This window comes from Lolium rigidum, chromosome 4 (genome assembly GCF_022539505.1).
Source record: "Lolium rigidum isolate FL_2022 chromosome 4, APGP_CSIRO_Lrig_0.1, whole genome shotgun sequence".
Lineage (NCBI taxonomy): Eukaryota > Viridiplantae > Streptophyta > Magnoliopsida > Poales > Poaceae > Lolium > Lolium rigidum.
In genome coordinates, this window is record NC_061511.1 from 187,680,081 (window position 1) to 187,698,260 (window position 18,180).

The 18,180-nt window shown below is 42.4% G+C and overlaps 1 long non-coding RNA gene across 4 annotated transcripts in view; it reads left to right on the forward strand.

Annotated features, from left to right (window-relative positions):
- Positions 1-9,233: 9,233 nt before the first annotated feature.
- The window catches only part of LOC124649123, a 17,433-nt gene continuing 8,486 nt past the window's right edge, over positions 9,234-18,180 (forward strand). For 2 of the 4 annotated variants that reach the window (XR_006986538.1, XR_006986537.1), the window contains exons 1-4: positions 9,234-9,290; positions 10,911-11,025; positions 13,228-13,328; positions 15,452-15,513. This is a non-coding gene — a long non-coding RNA (uncharacterized LOC124649123). Of the gene's footprint in view, positions 9,291-10,910; positions 11,026-13,227; positions 13,329-13,428; positions 13,653-15,415; positions 15,514-18,180 lie in introns of those variants that run through there. The other 2 variants (XR_006986539.1, XR_006986540.1) reach the window with 2 other exon arrangements.

Consider the following 18,180-nt stretch of genomic DNA (forward strand, 5'->3'; position numbering starts at 1 on the left):
CTAAGGAGAAAGCTCGCATTGGATTTCTCGCTTTTGATTATTCTCAACTTAGACATCCATACCGGGACAACATAGACAACGAGATAATGGACTCCTCTTTAATGCATAAGCATTCAACAACAGTTATTATTCTCATAAGAGATTGAGGATTAGCTGTCCACACTGAAACTTCCACCATGAATCATGGCTTTAGTTAGCGGCCCAATGTTCTTCCCTAACAATATGCATACTCAAACCATTTGATGTGAAAACCGCCCTTACTTCAGACAAGACGAACATGCATAGCAACTCACATGATATTCAACAAAGGTAAAAGAGTTGATGGCGTCCCCAGAAAACATGGTTACCGCTCAACAAGCAACTTACTGAGAAATAAGACACATAAGTACATATTCTTCACCACGATAGTTTTTAAGCTATTATGTCCCATGAGCTATATATTGCAAAGGTAAAGAATAGAAATTTTAAAGGTAGCACTCAAGTAATTTACTTTGGAATGGCGGAGAAATACCATGTGGTAGGTAGGTATGGTGGACACAAATGGCATGGTTATTGGCTCAAGGATTTGGATGCACGAGAAGAATTCCTCTCAATGCAAGGCTAGGCTAGCAAGGTTGTTTGAAGCAAACTCAAGTATAAAAGGTGCAGCAAAGCTCACATATGAACATATTGTAGCTATTATAAGACTTTACATTGTCTCCTTGTTGTTCAAACACCTCAACCAGAAAATATCTAGACTCTAGAGATCAATCATGCAAACCAAATTTTACAAGCTCTATGTAGTTATTCATTAATGAGTACAAGGTACATGATGCAAGAGCTTAAACAAGATCTATATGAGCACAACAATTGCCAAGTATCACATTATTCAAGACATTAAACCATTTACCACATGCGGCATTTTCCGTTTCCAACCATATAACAATGAATGAAATAGTTCAACTTTCGCAATGAACATTAAAGATAAAGCTAAGAACACATGTGTTCATACGAAACAGCGGAGCGTGTCTCTCTCCCAAACAAAGAATGCTAGGATCCGATTTATTCAAACAAAAACAAAAATAAAAACAAACAGACGCTCCAAGTAAAGCGCATAAGATGTGACGGAATAAAAATATAGTTTCACTAGAGGAACTCGATAAGTTGTCGATGAAGAAGGGATGCCTTGGGCATCCCCAAGCTTAGACGCTTGAGTCTTCTTAAAATATGCAGGGATGAACCACGGGGGCATCCCCAAGCTTTGACTTTTCACTCTTCTTGATCATATTGTATCATCCTCCTCTCTTGACCCTTGAAAACATCCTCCACACCAAACTCGAAACAAACTCATTAGAGGGTCAGTGCATAATTCATATATTCAGAGGTGACATAATCATTCTTAACACTTCTGGACATTGCACAAAGCTACTGAAAGTTAATGGAACAAAGAAATCCATCAAACATAGCAAAATAGGCAATGCGAAATAAAAGGCAGAATCTGTCAAAACAGAACAGTTCATAAAGACGAATTTTAAAGTGGCACCAGACTTGCTCAGATGAAAATGCCCAAATTGAATGAAAGTTGCGTACATATCTGAGGATCACGCACGTAAATTGACAGATTTTTCTGAGCTAACTACAGAGAGGCAGGTCGTAATTCGTGACAGCAAGAAATCTGTTTCTGCGCAGCAATCCAAATCTAGTATTGGCTTTACTATCAAAGACTTTACTTGGCACAACAATGCAATAAAATAAAGATAAGGAGAGGTTGCTACAGTATTAAACAACTTCCAAGACTCAAATATAAAATAAAGTGTAGAAGTAAAATGATGGGTTGTCTCCCATGAAGTGCTTTCGTTATAGCCATTAAGATGGGCTCAGTAAATTTAATGATGCACTCGCATAAGGATGAGAGTTGAAGCAAAGAGAGCATCAAAAAGCAAGTATGAAACAAATTTAAGCCTAACCCACTTCCTATGAAAAGGAATCTTGTAAATAAACAAGTCAATGAAGAACAAGGCGAATAGCATAGGAAGACAAAACAAGTGTAACTTCAAAAATTTCAGCATATAGAGAGGTGTTTTAGTCACATGAAAATTTCTACAACCATATTTTCCTCTCTCATAATAATTTCCAGTAGCATCATGAAAAAACTCAACAATATAACTATCACATAAAGCATTCTTATCATGAGTCTCATGCATAAAATAATTACTACTCCCAACATAAGCATAGTCATTCTTATTAATTGTAGTGGGAGCAAATTGAACAAAATAGCTATCATTATTATTCTCATCACCATAATCATCAAATGTAGGAGGCATAGTATAATCATAATAAACTTTATCCTCAATAGTAGGTGGCACCAAAATACCACTATCATCATAAATGGGAGGAAAAGTGTCGTCAAAGTAAATTCTCTCCTCCATGCTTGGGGGACTAAAAATATCATGCTCATCAAAACCAGCTTCCCCAAGCTTAAATTCTTCCATAGCATTAGCAATAATAGTGTTCAAAGAGTTCATGCTAATAACATTGCTACAACTATTTTGCAAACAAAGTTCCATGGGTTTTTTAATTTTCTCTTCAAACACCTCATGTCCTAACTCAAGATAAATACTATAAAGATCTCTAATATTTTTGTTGTTTTCCATTAAGCCTAACTAGTGAAATCACACAACTTAGTGTTCTCAGGAGTATTCATTTTAGCAGTAGTAAATAAAGCAAACTAAATAGTAAATGCAAGTAACTAATTTTTTTGTGTTATTGATATAGAGAACAAGACAGTAAATAAAGTAAAGCTAGCAACTAATTTTTTTGTGTTTTGATATAAGTGCAGCAAACAAAGTAGTAAATAAAATAAAGCAAGACAAAAACAAAGTAAAGAGATTGGAAGTGGGAGACTCCCCTTGCAGCGTGTCTTGATCTCCCCGGCAACGGCGCCAGAAATTTACTGCTGGCGTGCAGTTGACGTGGGAGATAGAAATCTTTGTGGTGTAACTTTTCTTCAGGTCCCCGGCAACGGCGCCAGAAATTTAGCTTGATGACGCGTAAAGCACACGCCCGTTGGGAACCCCAAGTGGAAGGTGTGATGCGTACAACAGCAAGTTTCCCTCAGTAAGAAACCAAGGTTTATCGAACCGAGTAGGAGTCAAGAAGCACGTTGAAGGTTGATGGCGGAGGAGTGTAGTGCGGCGCAACACCGGGGATTCCGGCGCCAATGTGGAACCCGCACAACACAATCACGTAACTTTGCCCCAACGTAACGGCGAGGTTGTCAACCTCACCGGCTTGCTTGTAAACAAAGGATTAGATGTATAGTGTGGATGATGATGGTTGTTTGCGAAGAACGGTAAAGAACAATTGCAGCAGTTTGTATTTCAGATGTAAAGAATAGGACCGGGGTCCACAGTTCACTAGCGGTGTCTCTCCCATAAGATAGCAGATGTTGGGTGAACAAATTACGGTTGGGCAATTGACAAATAAAGGAGGCATAACAATGCACATACATATATCATGATGAGTACTATGAGATTTAATCAGGGCATTACGACAAAGTACATAGACCGCTATCCGAGCATGCATCTATGCCTAAAAAGTCCACTTTCGAGTTATCATCCGAACCCCTTCCGATATTAAGTTGTAAACAACAGACAATTGCATTAAGTATGGTGCGTAATGTAATCAACACAAATATCCTTAGACAAAGCATCGATGTTTTATCCCTAGTGGCAACAGCACATCCACAACCTTAGAACTTTCTGCCACTGTCCCAGATTTAATGGAGGCATGAACCCACTATCGAGCATAAATACTCCCTCTTGGAGTCACAAGTATCAACTTGGCCAGAGCCTCTACTAGCAACGGAGAGCATGCAAGAACATAAATAACATATATGATAGATTGATAATCAACTTGACATAGTATTCAATATCCATCGGATCCCAACAAACACAACATGTAGGATTACAAATAGATGATCTTGATCATGATAGGCAGCTCACAAGATCTAACATGATAGCACAATGGGGAGAAGACGACCATCTAGCTACTGCTATGGACCCATAGTCCGGGGGTGAACTACTCACACATCGATCCGGAGGCGATCATGGCGATGAAGAGACCTCCGGGAGATGATTCCCCTCTCCGGCAGGGGTGCCGGAGGCGATCTCCTGAATCCCCCGAGATGGGATTGGCGGCGGCGGCGTCTCAGTAAGGTTTTCCGTATCGTGGCTCTCGGTACTGGGGGTTTCGCGACGGAGGCTTTAAGTAGGCGGAAGGGCAGAGTCGGGAGAGTCACGGGGGCCCCACACGCTAGGGCCGCGCGGGCCCCCCCTGGGCCGCGCCGCCCTAGTGTGGCGGCGCCCCGTGGCCCCACTTCGATTCCCTTTCGGTCTTCCGGAAGCTTCGTGCAAAAATAGGACCCCGGGCGTTGATTTCGTCCAATTCCGAGAATATTTCCTTACTAGGATTTCGAAACCAAAAACAGCAGAAAACGAGCAATCGGCTCTTCGGCATCTCGTCAATAGGTTAGTGCCGAAAAATGCATAAATATGACATATAATGTGTATAAAACATGTGAGTATCATCATAAAAGTAGCATGGAACATAAGAAATTATAGATACGTTTGGGACGTATCACCGTCATAGGTCTTCAGGTTCCCGGGTAGCTTGAGGTTCATTCTTGGCGTTGGTTCCTCTCGAATCATCCTGCCGAAGCACTTTGGGCCTATGTAATCAGTTCTGTATTCGTTGAGACGTTCCCGCGCGTCACGTGAGCCGTGGCGTGGCGATTTTGAACGAGAGCGAGATCTCCGGCCACCGCCTCCGCCTACTCCTCCGCCTCCACCGCTGGGTGGTGGTGAAGGAGACCTGCGAGGGGGCCGATGTGACCTCTTGCTTCCGCCGTCCGAGTCTCCCCGTCCTTCGCGATGTTGACTCCGGCTTCGATGGCTGCCTTCACCATGGTGCTGGTTGCCTTCGTCGTTCCGGCTTCTGCGAGGCTCCGGGTCTCGCTCTTCGTTCCGACTCCTCCTGGGTTCGGGTTCTCGATCGTTGTTCCGGCTCCGGCGGAGTTCCGGCGTACGCTCTCTATGTCTCGGAGGCTGCACGTTGTCGCGGATGTTGATCCCACCTGGACCGTGTGGCCTGGTGTTTCCGACTGGACTACGGCGGCGAGGGAGTGGGGTACGCGGGTACCCGTTGGGTGGAGGAGAGGGATTCCGGTACTTGTTCCGACCAGTGTACATTGCATCCTTTCCCTTTCTCGGATCCGACGGAGGTGTCTTTGATGGTACGGGGATTGGATTTGGGTGTTCTCTGGTTTTCCTTCTGCGTTCCGAGGATCCAGTTCGCGATTCGTCATCGTGATGGCGATTGTCGTAGGCGTCCTTCTGCGCAGTAGAGACACAATGCTCCGGGTTGGATTCCAACCTGCGTGAAGTGTCTGCCTTGCTTTGCTGCTTCATTGCTGAGGCAACAAGCGTACGGACGTATTCGATGTCAATTTCCTCGGTCTTTTTCGTCAAGATCTCCGCAGCCTTCTTCATGTTATCCTTTGGAGTTGCGAGCGGCTGTTTCTCAGTGGGGGTCGCGAAGGTGATCTTGCGGGGAGGTATAGCATCCCGCCTGATTTTATCGGCCTCCCGCTGAAGCTCGGTGACCTTGTCCTTCCAGTGTTGCTGGAGTTCCTTGACTTTCACCAGTTGTTCGTCAACCTCAAGCTCTCGCTGGTGGAAATTTTCCACGAAGTGCGCGGCTTCTTTCCTTTCATCCAAGCATTGCCGCTGCGGTTCGGCGAACTCGTGGGCTGTTGCCGGCATCTCCTGTCTTGTCTGCTTCTAGAGCCTCCGGATTTGCGGCATCGTCGGGGGTTATTGGTTTGTTGAGAATAGCCGAGTGCGCGATTGCCTCCATGCCTCGCTTGTTCAACCAGCTCTTCGGGGATAGAACTTCCTTGTGCGGACGCTCCCGCGATAGCGGAGATCCTGCACGGGAAGGCTGTGGGTCGGAGTAGGTGTTGTCATCCTCTGATTCGCGTTGATCCAGCGCCGCCAAGGTTGCAAGGACCTGTTTAGGCTGGGCGGATTCAACTTCGGGCTGGTCACCGTATCCATATTCCTTCACCTTGCGATCGAACTCTTCAGTATCCATGGAGGGGGCATCCCCGGAAATTGGGATTAGGTTGCCCAAAATCGACTCTTCAACTGGAGTTCCGCTTTCTCCGACAACCTCTTGCTGATCCGGAGCAGCGTTGTTTTCCGGGACCTCGACCTGCTCGGGACCTGCTCCGGCTTCTTGAGGGGCGGTTCCGGCGGTATGGGCCAAGAAGTGCACGAAGTGACACCTTTGCTTTTCTAACACCTGGGAGACCCAGGCGGATCTGCATTGGTCTTCCACCTTTACTTCCTGCTCAGGGGCGGATTGGGTGGGTTTTGATTTTTTCAGATCTAAGGTGGAATCTTCCCCAGGAAGTTCCTGCGTCTCAGATTGGATCTTCGCGACTGCGTCCTGCTCAGCCGGCGGTCGCGTCAGCGCTACTTACCAGTGGGTTTCCGTCGGAATCGACGGTTTCCCCGATGAAGATGTGTATGCCGCCAACTGGGACGATGGAGAGCTTGACGGGGTCGGTTTTAGCCGGAATCCAGCACTCATCCGGAGGGACGACCGGCAGATTTCCGGCGTAAAGGACACGCCCACAGCCGATGGTGTCGTCGAAGCTTCCCATGGCGGAACCCTCCCGGTTCCGGCCTCCAGGCGCCGCAGGCCCCACGGTGGGCGCCAACTGTCGTTGCCTAATCGACGGTACCTCGGAGGAGGGATCCTCACGAGGGGGAGAAGAAGTATGGGCCATAGGGCGGAGTGCACACGGGATGGTGGTACGCGATTTACCCAGCTTCGGAACACCTGCACGATGACAGGGCCTACTGCTGCTTGTCTGGAATTATCTGGGCGCTTTCGCGTTGTTACAATGAGTTGTGGTTGTGCCTCTAGGGCTCCCGGGATCCGGCTTATATAGGCGCACGGATCTAGGGTTTACATGGAGAATCCTAGCCGGAATACAAGTTGCCTAACTACGGTACAATATCTTGCCGTGTACGTCAAGGATCCGCCTTCCTCTAAGAACGTGCTGGATCCGGATACTTCATGGGTCGTCACGGATCCGGCCTCCTTCGTAGGTCGGTTGAGATCCGGCTTCCTGTTCCTGGGCTGGACTTCATCCTTCAGGATCTACAACAACTGGGCCGCCCGATGGGCCACATGCCTCACCACCAACTATGGGCCACCCAGGCTTGCCGGATCTAGGCCATGTCGTTGATATACCCATAAAGTATACCCACAACACCATGGCCCAGTCAAATTGGATGTTAGGAGGCGACTGCCAGCAACAGTGAGGGTGGAGCCCTTTTTGCAGGGTGTTCGACGCATGGGCAAACACACGTTCAACGGACGGCCCGGTGCTAAGGGATTGATGACTGCAAGTGCACATGTAGATGTAGCTAGTTTAGAATAAGATTATCGATCCCACAAAGAGCCTACCGGCTATGGTATTTATGCCCCTTGTTACCATTCACCAAAGAATGCATGTAAGCTATCCTTGATTCCAAGAAAGAGTGTAAGTAGAGTGAAATTAATTGTAGAGTCTACTAGAGCAATAGAAAACTAGAGCAATAAAAGTAACTAAACTACTAAATAAGAACAAGAGCATGCCAATGTGGTTGTGATGTGTAGCAATTCCTCCTATAAATGCTCCAAGACTACTCGGGCATGCAGGCCATCTGAGAGGGGCAAATGAATCTGCCTCGTCCAATCCACGTGCGACAGTAACTTTGCAATCCCGCTTTTCATCTGAGCCGTCGGATGCAGTAATTTTTCTTTCACTTCTTGCTTATCTGGATGACTCCATGACGGTTGGCCCATGTGCGTGCGGGGCCGGTGTTTCAGCGAGCGATCAGCTTAATCACCACGTCCGTTTTGCACACGCCGTCCGCGTCGCGCCCATGTCCCGCGGTGAAACCTAGATCTCGATTCGTGAAAATATCTGAGCCGGTGTCTCCTCTCTCTCTCTCTCGTCTCCGCCTCCCCACTCCCGCCCCGAGCCGCCTCCCGCTCCTCTCCTCTCCTCTCTGCGACTCCACCGCAGGAAGAGCGGCGCCCTAGCGACCGCGACGGATGGACACGGGGGCCACCGGTCGTAGGGAGTATGCTCCGCGGCGGCTGGACACAGGGTCGGTGACGGCGTCGTCTGGATGCGGCGGCGGCGGCGGCGGATGTATTCGGTTGCAGAAGGAGGTGAGCGCGAAGGGTGCGGCGTCGGAGGAGGTGGCCGAGCTGGTTCTGCTGTTTCAGGTACAGGGCCGAATTCGTTCGGGTTTGGTTATCCCTCTTCTCTGTGTCTTTTGCTCTCTGTCTCTCTGCTCTCACTCTCGTTTCCCCTCTCTATCTTGTGGACGAGGGTGCAGGTTGAGGGAACGGAGGAGGACGGGGTGTGAGCCAAGGAGGGTGTCGGTTGCTGCTCGGGGAAGCGCGGCGGCGGTGCTCGCTGCTCACTCCTCCTCACGTCCTTGTCCGCACTGGTGCCTCTGCTGCGCCTCCTTGCTTCCTCTCCGAGATAGCCCATTGGTACTTACCCCCTTCTCTCTCGATTCCCCACCAAAATCCTCTTCAATATGCCCGATTGGGGTTTATTCCCCAAACCAAGGAATACGTCTGTTCGAGACCATGTGTTCGTTCTCAGATGGGGAACTAAAAGGAGTTCCTTATTGACGACTTCGCTCAAAAGCAAGAAGGCTGACGCTGACCATGATCCCAGTTCCCAGGCGCCCACGAGCCTGGAACTCGGTGAGTTGCAGATTTTGGATCTGTTTTTTTCATCTCGTAGCAGTTCTCTTTTATTGGGTGCTTCTCATTAAAATTTGTTTTTCTTTCATATGGTTGCAACCAGGTGTGTGCGCTACAAAAAAAAGGATTTGGTGCCTCGAGTTTCAACTTTCGGCTACAAAAAATCCTGGTGCAGATTTGACTTTTTTTTGAAAAAATATGTTATATCCATTCCAGCACAATGCCTGTAACTCAGATTTATTGTCTCAAAGATGATAAGAGAGATATGGTGTGAGCAATATTGTTTTTCTTTAAGAGTTTTTTATATATATTTGTATGTGGTCTGCTAAATAATGCTTAATCCCAGATTTTCAGTGTCAGTGGCAACAACTAGCAATGGTTTCTGCTATTCTTAGGCGTAGCTTTACCGCACTTCAAAAAAGGAGTATCATCACCAGGACATTCGTGGGCCGGGCATGAGTGAAACCAAGGTAGTACTGTTATACTTCACTTTACCATACCGCATGACCTACTTACTTTTGTATTGTATTGTCCTGAAGTATTTGGAGTTCAGTTCATAAGAGCCTATTGTTGTGAGCATACAAGCTTCATTTTTTATATCACCGTGCTCATTTATATTTTGTAACCAAACTGAAAAGATTAAAGGAATCTTTGAACAAGTTTGTTTGATTGTTCACTCTATAAATAGAGTCTATTACTGGAAAAATGAATTAGACAACGGCGGCTTCCTAGCGGTGGCAGTGGGTGGATGACCTTGACCTCAGCTGATGAACGACAATGGCCAATGAGCGACCAGAAGCAGGTACGTGCTTCTGTTGTCTTGGTATCATATTGTGGCCGCAGAGGCGACGTCCCGGTGCTGTTCTCATGCTTTGTCAGACACATACATGCCTTGGCGCCGCCCATCCCCTACCCGCCTCTAGCCCGGCGGCGGGCTGATTGAACCAGAGTCCCCAGGCACACTGCAGGGCAGCGGCCACATTGGTTTTCATGTTGTGTATAACGGTTGTAGTGTAATACCCCAAATTGACGAAATAAATGTTTGAGCATTTTTGAAGTGCAAGTAATATTATGACGACCTAAGACAAGTTGAGATACGAAACCATATCTTTATAAAGCTTCAGTGTTGCTGGCTAAAACAGAGAAACTATGGAAAAATAAAAAAATAAAAATAAAATTTGTGTCCTAGAGCTTGAACACTGGAGCTGCAGTTAGTAGGTTTAAGCCATTGGCGATTACTCTAAGCGATGTTGCATATATTATTGTTTTATATTCTGGTCTAAGAATAGCACATCTTCATTAACAATTCTCCATTTGCACATCTTCACTAAGCCATTTCTTCTGCTGAAGCTCAGACTAGACCACCATGTATCTTCGAGTCGAGTGCCCAAATCAATAGCTTCATTTTTTTATTTGCTAAATTTGGCGTCCTTTAGTATCTACATGATCACTTTGAATTTTTGTCATTTTGGTTCTACCAACGAAAATTTTGGTTTAAAGATGATGAGTTTCAGAATGTGGTTAGTTCTGAGTATTATGCCACTGTTATTTTCTCTCTTTGTAGTTGAATAATTAGCGGGACTCTATAGACCCGTTCTTAGCTCTATAAGCATTATTGTTCTTTAGTTTTAGCTGCGTTGATTATACCACTTTTGTTTTCTCCCATTGCAGCTAAATGATTAGCAAGACCTGTTTGGACTGAATAATGTTCCACGTGAGAGAAATAGCATGCTGATATTATCCTGAAATAATAGCATAGGGAGGGGATGAGTGCTATGTGTGTGTTCAATTTTCATGACTATGAAACTCAACTCATCCTTTCTTTGATTCTGCACTTTGATAATTGGTTTCTTAATTTAAACTCAGTATGTTTTAAGCTATGCTTCCTCTGCTCATTACTTCTGATACTTGGATACTTTGATTCTGCATTTTCATGTTTGGTTTCTTTCATTCATCCTTGCATAGAATTGCCTTTATGGAGCTATTGGCGATTCGGTCCATTTGTCCTATTTGAATCATTTTCCCAGTTTTTTTTATTTTCTTTTATTTCGGAGCGGCCAATTGACTAAAGTAGCTTGTTACTTTTTCAGCATATATGATGCCATTGGCCAGCATGCCGTTGATGTACCTTATGTGGGTGGGAAAAGGGAATATAAATATCTATCCAGATATGGTGCCATTGCACTATCATTGTCACCCCACGAGGTACCGAGAGGATGTCTCTTGTGTGTAGTGTTTCATTCAATAGCAAAATAGTTCGTACTGTAGGATAAAATGCACAGGTGGTACTTCGGTTACTCATTAGTGTCATTTCAGTATCTGGAATTTGTATATTCTTTCATGTTTGTTTGGAAGTGACCAATATATACTCTTTGGTCCCCCATTCCACATGACTAAGCACTTGCCAAAATAAAACAACCATCCTTGCAGTTTCTGGCAGTCAATTGTGTTATTCAACAATCCGTGATGGTTAACTGGGAGAGCAGTTTAGTCATGTGGTGATGAGGAATAAAATTATGAAATTTGATTGGTTATGTGCAGCTTGAGTTGACTGAAATCAATGACAATTTGAGACATCAAGAATAACTTCAAAATCAAGCTGATGGTTTAATTGTACAAATTGGTGTTTCTCCATGGATTTTTCTTGTTCATACTTTTGTAGATTGTTATTTGGCGGCCGATATAGAATTACTAATGCAAAAGGAGAGAACCATTTGATTTTAGTGGCCGATACGGAATTACGGGAATAAAACGGCATATCTAAATGCAGATTTTCCAGTGTCTTCATCTAGACCATGTGTCTCTATAGTGTACCTTTAGTTCAATATAATGCCGAGAGAACTTTAAGGCACTACAGATTCAAATGGGACGCTACAAAATAGCCCGGAATCTTACATGCTGATAATTTGATTTCCTTACTAATAAAATTTCAGTGAAGTTAATCTACTCAACCGTTATCGCTGAGCAAAGAACCCTAAACGATCTCACTACAAAAAGCTGAAGTGACCTACATATGCCATGGTTATCATCACTGTTTTGGAGGATAAGAGACTCTATGCCTCTCCATCCCTTGGGCCTCTGTGAGTGCTGAAGTGTTTCATGATGAATGGTAGATATAATCTTGCGCTATTTTTGTATTTGGAGTAAAACAGTGATATATTATGTGCAATTCAAAAATGGTACATTTTACTTTCAGTTCTTATGTATATTTATTACTAGCAATACAAGTTTCCTTTGCTCTTCCCCTAGAAAAGCACATTTTTTTATTTTTCTGAATGGGGATACTTATGTTTGACCCTTTCACTTATTTAGGTTGGTGTTGGCATGTGCATGGAGGGAATAATAGAGCATAATCCAGTTGTTTATTATCTAAATGGATCCTTTGGCATGTAACACAAGCTGCTTTTGATTTGCTGGTGCGTTGGGCACGTAACAAGCTTCCATTAAATATATTGAGAGTATTTTGTGAGGTTTTCATGTTGTTTGTGTTTATTTGGGATAGTGATTTCTGGCATACAAGGTGTGCATTTTTGTAAACAGTGGTGGTGTTTGTAAGTAAGTATATCTCTTTGTCTGTGCTTAGGAACTCAACACAATAGATCCATGTTCGTGGGAATCCATTCCTGAATTTACTGTTCTTTTCTGAAACATCTTTGTTGTGATGCTTAGGTGTATGACACATGGGAGCAAACTACAGAAGGAAGGTCGTGGCGCAGCTGAATCTCAAGTCAGTCCTCACTCCTATGGGCATTCAAGTAGGTACTGGATTTCAATGTTAAATGCTTCTGCTACATTATTATTGTATAATGTGTTCAGGTTTTTTATAGTGTGTGAACGGGAACTATCAGTTCTCGATTTTTTCCGGTTCAAACCTAAATGAATCCAGTAAAGTTGACAGGCTATTAAAACTAATGGCCACTTTAGGGTTCTCCCCAGCTATAGAATGCCTGCTATCAAATTTGTTTTCGTTGCGGGTTGGTTCAGATTTGGGTTTGTGCTTTGGATAGCTATTAGGTTGGTGTGTAATTGTTTTGATTGGAGGTATGGGCCTCCTTCGGGAACCTAAACAATGGATCATAAATCCCTTGAAATTCATATTAAGCGCATGGACAACGAGGTCATGCTCGAATAGCTATTAGGTTGGTGTTGGTTGAGATTTGGGTTTGTGCTGAATAGCTATAATGTTACTTCTTCATATTGTTTGGTGGTCGACACAAATGCAAAAGGAGAGGTGAAAATTTGGGATTAATGATGCATTGCTTACTAAAACAGAATAGATCTATTTTATGAAGAGCTCTAAATAATAGTGCTGAAAATAATATCAAACACTTGATTAAAGTTTATTAACCTACACAATGCAGCTCCATATGTTTGGTTTCCTAACTATTTCTTATCTATTTTTTTCAGTTGAGTAGCTCCAAAATTAATAAGCTACAGAGCTACATTTTTAAGGAGTGGAAAAGAAGTATATTGAGGATAATATAACTGTGATAATATATGTTATCAAGGTACACCAATAACTTGACTGTTTTTTTTGGCCTTTACTGCCAAACTACTAGAGAAATTGTTTGTGCTGAATTACGAACATGTAGTATTGTTACATGTCAGAGTAATACGGTTCTGATGTTATCTTGAAATAATAGCAGTCGGAGGGGACAAAGTTTCCTTGTGGCAGTTTTATGTTTGTGGTGAGTTAAGAGTATCCCATCCTCGCAAAAAAGTTAGTTAAGAGTATCGCATGATCCAGTAACATGTAACTGCGTGTTTTGCATGTTGACTTTCCCAGGAGATTCAATTCTGAATTTCCTCACTGCTCTATGGATCTATTGTTGTTGGACCTAATGATATACGATCAATTGCCTCACACCATCATTTAGCCTTTCTTGACTTGACAAGTTTGATGTAATAAAATGGTGTGCCTAGCTATCGGATTAGAAATTCCACCATATGATGCATCTTCCGGTTCTTCTAAATATCTAAATTTGGTTGCCTATAATCAATTTAATACTCCCTCAATCATATTAGTACAAAGTTGCGCTAAATCAGCGACACTTAATTTGGATCGGATGGGGTACTAGATATAGTATATGCAGGTACTATGTATACTTATGGATTCTAGGATCCCCCTTTCCATGGGCGCAGAGGAGAGCATGTCTGCAATGTCTAGGTTGTTTCATTGGTGGAACCAACCCAGGCCTATAGCAAGTCTCGTCGCCGGCAGCGGGTTGCCTGTCTATGGAAAATATTGGTTAGTTCTTCATTGCTAGCTACGAGTTGATTGTTGGCGGCAGTTTGCCTGCCTATGGAAAATATCGATTAGTTCTTCATTGCCTTCTATGAGTTCACAACGGAATAATCAGAAATACACTATAAGAATCTGTCCTGAATGTAGGGCGTCTTTGCTAAATTGAGGACAACGTAAATACTTATTTTTAGAAATTGCAGAGAGGCTGCCGAAGTTGAAAAAAATATATAGTATGCTTCTGGGATAGAAGTGCTTGTGTTGGTATGTTCCTGTTGCTGTTTGCTCTCTAATGTTAGCTTGCATGATGAGAGAGGGAAGTGGTAGTTTTTTTTCCGCTGGATATATATTTGTTGAATTATTTGGTTCCTTCTTCCACTAATCTTATTTTTTCAGTCTACTGTTGTCTTACTTCTCAGTTTGATTTGGAAAAGACCTGCTGATGTTTGCATTCCAATTCAATGATGGTTGCCCAGTTTATGTTTGAGTGTATCATACTGCTATAAAAAGTTATACCAATTTATTGTATACGTAAATTATTATTTGAACATCAGAGGTTACGATTAGTTATCTTAGAACTTTATATTGAAAAATATTCAAATTTATAGCTGTTTAAGAGTTATAAATATGTATTTTTCTAGGTTGTCTAAATCAAGAGCTTTTATCGCCTCTTTAGCAATCTACTAGGATCATTGGTACTGTCCAAGACTATTGGTATATATGTACTCGGATCTGGCAGCCATATTGTATTGTTCATTCCATCGATTATACCTCACGTAACCTCAAGTATATGACTTATGGTTGCTGGACTCGGGGAGGAATTGAATTCCCCAAATATATTATTATCAAAATATGTAGCAAGTTTTCACATGATGCTCTTCTACAATCAAGCATGGTTGAAAAACATGTTCATACAGGATTTGCCCTCTTTGAAGCAAGATATCTGTCACCAGATAGTAGATCTTTCGCCAAAGCAACTAAGAAAAAGCAAGTTGGTTGTTTCTTGAGAGATGTTTATAACGGTCTTTGGTCCGGCAAACGAAATGCTGCCAAGAAAGCTTAACATTAAGAAAAGGATTTCTAATTCATGTAGATGAAGTACCCAAACAATTCATAATATTCTACAACCAAAAAAATAGTGTGGTATTACACATGGCTTCAATATTGTGTTGGTTTCGCCTGTGCGCGGGGCGCACCGGATCATCTATGATGCACATCCTTGCACTATGGTACATTTATTAGGCCTGGTCTATCTATGATGCACTTTCTTTCTTATGATAGGTACTTATTTATGCTCCTAAATAGCAGCTGCCACCCTTAAAAAGTGATGCTTATTCATGTCTCTGGCTGCAGCTTTCAAACTCACTTGCATTCATTAATAATTGATAGATAGTACCTATATCAAACATTGCTGGAGTCATCTCTTGGAGAAAACAGTTTACACTTGATGGGTATGCATAATATGCCTTGTGTTAATTGTTCGATTACATTTGGGAAAACAATACTAACTTGTACTTAAAATATACTGTGCAGCCTGCTGGTTCCTCGAAAGCTAGCTTTACCAACGAGTTCTAAAACGGGAAGGACATATATTGATGGTGTGAGTGGTATGATCTTGTTCTCCGTCAACTCCTATTTGTCTCCTCATGTCCTGTGCTCCACCATTCCTCTAGAGCATAGGAAGATTCTTATTATAAGCTTTGGTAGCGTTTGAGACAACAGAGGTGACCTCCCAATTAATACTTCTGGTGGTCTTACTTTCCAGTTTTTAAGCAAGATCAGCAATTATGTGAATATACTTTTTCTTAAGTCTCCGGGTTCATTTTATAATGACTTATGTAAGTTCTTAAGGTGTTGTGAAGCTGTGGTTCTCTTATGAATTAAGGTTTTTGACTGGTGCCTTGGCTACAAAAAGGTATATACTTTGATCGAAACCAGGAAATACTTTGGTATGTCCTGCCAAGGCATAATAATAGAGCAAGCGCTAAAATCTCACCCATTCCTCAATTAATTTGTTCCTGCAGCTAAGGAAGATGGCAGTGTTTGCTACACGTACATAGAGGTCTCTAGGCACCCCTTTGGTTTAAAACTTAAATTTACCCAAAAAGTTCTTTGAAAGAATACATGCTTCCTTTTTTTAGTCATCCTATGGAGTTGCCAACTATTGGTGCAATAATGGAACATGATTCTTGCTGATTATTGTGACCAAGCAAGTGGACATAAATGTTTTATGTGCATTGAGTGGACTGAATTTTCTGGTTAGTCAATTTTGGGAGTTTCTCGCAAAAAAAGTTAATTTTGGGAGAGTTGGGTTAGTGAATATGAAGGTACATCAGGTTCTCCAATAACATTTCGATCCGTGTTGGTTCATCCTAAAGATTATTTATGCTTGGCTCATTTGTACATATGTGTGCTTGTTGTTATTTATCATAATTGATTTAGTGAAATAGTTGGTGATGTTTAGTCTGGTAGCCACTAAAAATTGTCTGTGTAGTTGGTTCATCCTAGAGTCATTGGTGGCTGTGTTGTACGAGTTTCACAGGGTTGCTTCTTTTCTATGCTCATGTGCTTTGCTCTTCTCTGGCGCTTATTCGGCTATGTCAAGTTTTATGCCTCTCCTGACCTTAACGTGTTTTCTGGGGTGTTATAAATATCATATCATTTACTATCCTTGTTTCGGATTATGGTTTTATATCTACGTAATTTTGTTGCCTGATTTTCTACTTGGTTGTTTATGTGTGTAGTGCCATGAGGCCGGCTCTCAAGGTGAAGAAACGGGAGGAGGAGCGCCGGCTCAGGGAAGCTGCATATTGTTTTCATGGATGCCTTTACATATTCTATGTTGGTTCATAATAGCACACTTTTCTTAAGGAAGTGAAGAATTTAAAGTAACTTTGTTTTCCCCAAGAAAAAATCTCCATAGATTAAATTGTGGCTTTATTATTTGGAAGAGTGTATGCTATTAGTTATTGTTTAGTTTCGGACTCATTTTGGAGGAAGCGGTCGCGTCAATGTGGAGACTAGGCGGACTCAAATCGTTGTCGACTTGCCTCTATACGCCAGCCAACACCCTATCAAATCGAGAAATTTGAGGTATGCAATCTGAGTTCTTGATGAGTTTGAGTACTTGCTTCTTGGAGTAAGGTCGGTGTTTCTATGTTAATGTGTATCCGTGTTTTCACTTCGGATAGAAGATAACACCTTCAGAAATCACCCCAGATATTATAGATTTGTAGAGTGGTAGAAGCTTATGCATGTTGCTGCAGTTTGTTGGCTGGGAACCGCAACCTCAATGTTTGTACTGATATAACATACTTCTCTATCCATAAAATTATGTTGAAAGTTTGTCTAAATTTGAATGTATCTTGACACTCTATAGTACATAAATATACATCCAAATTTAGACGAACCTCCCGACATCCTTTTATGGACCGAGGGAGAAATAGATTTGAAAACTATCCCAGATAATGTGTTTCTAAAGTAGTATCTTATGCAGATAGCTACACTGTTGGTTGAACACTTTTGCTTATATTTTATTATGTGCTTACCAAATTCATTTTTTTTGGAGTCCAAAGTAGAGGATACTTGAAATCTTGTTAAGTCACACGCATGCCCTCATAGCAAGGTTAATAGTCCTCACTTTTTTTAGTCAGTATGTATGTTCTATTTTTTCAACTGTATATTTGAATGTAGTTCTTTTGTATTTGTTTGATAGGCTTAATATCAGAGGAACCGCCGGTAATGATGTATAGTGATCTTTGTATGCAAGTATGATCAAGACCATTTGGTGGCCTGCGCCCATTTGTTCTTTGCTTCTTAGTGATGCTCATGATGTATTCTTATGTACTTATTGGGTTATTGAATGTCTTGATGGCACCTAAAAACATGATGTTTATACACATTTATTTCTCTTTGCTATGAACAAATGGTTGGATGCACAAAAAGTTGCTCATGTGTTGTACATGTGTTATCTGTAGATAGTTGCTTGAAAGTTTTTATTTTCTATAAAAAGATTAATTATACAGGCTTAAGGGCTGTAGAAGACCTACTGAATGCTTGGACAAATAAACAAACATCAGTCGCATAAAACTTATGGTTATAGTAATGTCTTGCATTTG